This window comes from Canis lupus, chromosome X (assembly GCF_003254725.2).
Source record: "Canis lupus dingo isolate Sandy chromosome X, ASM325472v2, whole genome shotgun sequence".
NCBI lineage: Eukaryota > Metazoa > Chordata > Mammalia > Carnivora > Canidae > Canis > Canis lupus.
The window spans coordinates 12255208-12258890 of NC_064281.1; the positions used below are offsets into that span (position 1 = coordinate 12255208).

Below are 3683 nucleotides of genomic sequence, written 5' to 3' on the forward strand. Positions count from 1 at the left end.
CCTTTGTGGAAAGGATGGCCAACGTGAATGAAAGAAAAAAAATGTTATCATCAGACTCTGTCAGTGACTGTATCCAAGAGTTTTATTACTCATAGTATCTCACTATGAGTGAAACAAAGTAATGGGGCCTTCAACTATCTATTCTGATGAGTTACTCCTTGGTAAGAAAGATTTGTATGTTCATAATTGTGATGGTTAATTGTATGTGTCACTTTGGGCTACAAGGTGCCCAGATATTTGGGTGTGTCTGTGAAGAGACTTCTTGATGAGATTGACTTTTGAATTGGCAGACTGACTGAAGCAGATTGTGCTTCAGATGTGAGTGGGCCTCATCCAATCAGCTGAAGATCTGAATAGAACAAAGAGGCTGACTCTCACACAAGTAAGAGGAAATGCCAACCAACTGTTTTGAGCTGGGAAGTTCCTTCTGGCCTTTGGACTTGAATGAAAACATCCAGTTTTTTGGGCTCTTGAGTATGTCAGCTTTCAGACTGCAATTTATACCATCAACTGTACTGGTTCTCAGGCTTGCTTGCTTTCTTTCTTTCTTTCTTTCTTTCTTTCTTTTTTTTTTTTTATGGGTCACTGAGGCCTTTTTATTCTGCACATAAAACCACTGGGGATCTTGCCTGTGGACACCTTGAGATTATTACATAGACAGACCTGGCTCCAGACGCTTGGTGGAAGTGAGGTGAGAAAGCAATGATTTGGACCAATCACATGTTTACAGAGCTAGGGTTCCCAGCAGGGTTCCAGATGGTCAAGTCTGGCTTCTGTAGCAACTCTAAGGAAGCTTTGAGAACATCACGGGGAAAGGAGAGAGCAGCTAACTAGCACAGGGCCCTGCCACTTTGGGCTGGGGGCCTCGAGCTGGCCGGGGGAGCAGAGGTCTAACGAGCCGACTCAGGACCACAGGGTGCGCCACCTGGACCTTACTTGGCAAGGGGGTTTCTGAAGCTTCTGCCGACGAACTTGGCCTTGCTACCCAGTTCCTCTTCAATTCTGAGGATCTGGTTGTACTTGGCCAAGCGCTCGGATCTGCATGGTGCACCTGTCTTGACCTGCCCAGTGCAGAGTCCCACCACCAGGTCAGCGATAAAGGTATCTTTGGTCTCCCCAGAGCGATGCGACACCATGACGCCCCACCCATTGGACTGGGCCAGCTTGCACGCCTGAAGAGACTCGGTCACAGAGCCAATCTGGTTCACTTTAAGCAGGAGGCAGTTGCACGATTTCTTGCCCACAGCCTTGGAAATCTGCTTCGGGTTGGTCACGGTGAGATCGTCCCCCACCACTTGGATTCCAGCGCTGGCAGTGAAGTTCTGCCAAACTTCCCAGTCATCCTGGTTGAAGGGGTCTTCAAAAGACGCCACTGGGTAGTTCCTGATGAAGGACTTGTAGAGGTCAGCCAGCTGGTCAGGCGTGATGTACCTGCTGGGGTCATCAGGGGACTTGAAGTCCAGGTCATACTTCCAGACCTGAAGAACTCGGAAGCAGCTATGTCCATGCCGATGACCACCTTATCGGTGTAGCCAGCCTTCCCGATGGCATTCTTCAGCAGTTCCAGAGCTTCTTTGTTCTCCAGGATATTAGGAGCAAATCCACCTTCATCGCCCACATTGGTGGCATCTTTTCCATATTTCTCCTTGATGACATTCTTCAGGTTGTGATAAACCTCTGCTCCGATGCGCATGGCCTCCTTGAAGTTCGCTGCACCAACGGGAAGGATCATGAACTCCTGCATGGCCAGCTTGTTGCCAGCATGGGAACCACCTTGATGACATTGAAAGCCGGAACTGGCAGGATAACTTCAGAATTGCCAGCCAAATCAGCAATGTGGCGGTACAGGGGCACCCCCTTCTCGACAGCCCCCGCCTTGCAGACAGCCAGGGACACTCCAGAATGGCATTTGCACCAAATTTAGATTTATTCTCTGTCCCGTCCATCTTGATCATCAGTTTGTCAATCTTTTCCTGCTCCACAACGTTCACTTTCTTGCTAACCAGGGCAGGTGCAATAGTTTTATTGATGTGCTCAACAGCCTTTGAGACACCTTTCCCCATGTAGCGTGTCTTGTCATTGTCCCGGAGCTCGAGGGCCTCGTAGATACCAGTGGAGGCACCACTGGGCACAGCAGCTCTGAAGAGACCTTTGGAGGTGTAGAGGTCAACCTCAACAGTGGGGTTCCCACGAGAGTCAAAGATCTCCCTGGCGTGGATCTTGAGAATAGACATGGTGACTTTCTGGCCGCCCATAGCGCTGCCCGGGAAAAAGGCAGAGGATGCTGCAGGCACCAGGGACGAACGTCAAGCTGCGCAGTCCGGACGCTCCGAGGACCCGAAGCTCCTCCTGTTCTCAGGCTTTCAAACTTAGACTGGAACCAAGACATTGGTCTCCAGTTTGCCAACTACAGATCTTGGGACTTCTCAAACTCCAGAATCACATGAGCCAATTCCCTATAAGAAATCTTTCTATATGTGCATATATCCTATTGAATCTGTTTCTCTGAAAAGTCCCAGCTAATACAATCATATAATGCTTGTGAGATTCATTATTACTTAAAAGATGATAACAAATGTTTTTGGTAATTATTTACTTTTCCCAGATTGGACTCCTTGTAAAATCTTACCCTGCCTCATAAATTTCCTTCCAGTGGCTACTCCAAACTTTACAATTCCTCTCATGCCCTCAGACTAATTTTGCTCAATTTCAGACAATGAGCCAAGGCCCACTTTCAATGAATTCCGTATCTTAGACCACTTGGCATCCCTTGTCTCAAGGTCACAGCGCCCTCAGATAGCTCTTTTCATACAGCTTCTTTTCATTCTCTCTCTCTCTCTCTCCCTCCCTTCCTCCCTCCCTCTCCCCCCTCCCAACCCTAGCAACTCTTATTTCAGGCCTGGGAGTGGGAAACTGGGCCCAATTGTTGAATTCTGAGTTGCTACAACATCCCTTGTGTGATTTTCCTGCTCCTCACTCACATCTTCATAAACGGTCTCTCTTTTTAACACTTTATTTTGGAAAAATTAGGACTCACAAGAACTTGCAAAAATAATACAGAGAGATTCTGTGTACCTTCACCCAGCTTTCCCCAACAATAATGATGTAGGAAAAGACATTAGGATTCGAAGCCAATGGCCGAGAAAGAATTTTTTTTAATAATAAATTTATTTTTTATTGGTGTTCAATTTGCCATCATACAGAATAACACCCAGTGCTCATCCTGTCAAGTGCCCCCCTCAGTGCCCATCACCCAGTCACCCCCACCCCCCACCCTCCTCCCCTTCCACCACCCCTAGTTTGTTTCCCAGAGTTAGGAGTCTTCATGTTCTGTCTCCCTTTCTGATATTTCTTACCCCTTCAAAAAAGAATTCTTGAGACAACTTTGGTGCAAAAAAGATGATTTTATTAAAGCACAGGGACAGGACCTGTGGGCAGAAAGAGCTGCACTGGGGTCATGAGGAGTGGCTCATTATATCCTTTCAAGTTGGGAGGAGGTTAGGGACAGCATAAGTCATAAGGAATTTTGGATTCCAGGACCTTGAGGGGGCTAGCTATTGTTGGGAAAGGGTCATTTATTACCGTCTAATAAAATCTTAGTCATGAGATCCTTCAGATGTGTATCAGTGGGCCATATGCTTGGGGGATGATTGTCAACACATATCTTGAGGGGTTTAGAGATA

At 47.2% G+C, this 3683-nt stretch overlaps 1 pseudogene; it reads right to left on the reverse strand.

Moving 5' to 3' along the window:
• Positions 1-558: 558 nt before the first annotated feature.
• On the reverse strand, positions 559-2301 carry LOC112653281 (alpha-enolase-like; annotated as a pseudogene).
• Positions 2302-3683: the final 1382 nt, after the last annotated feature.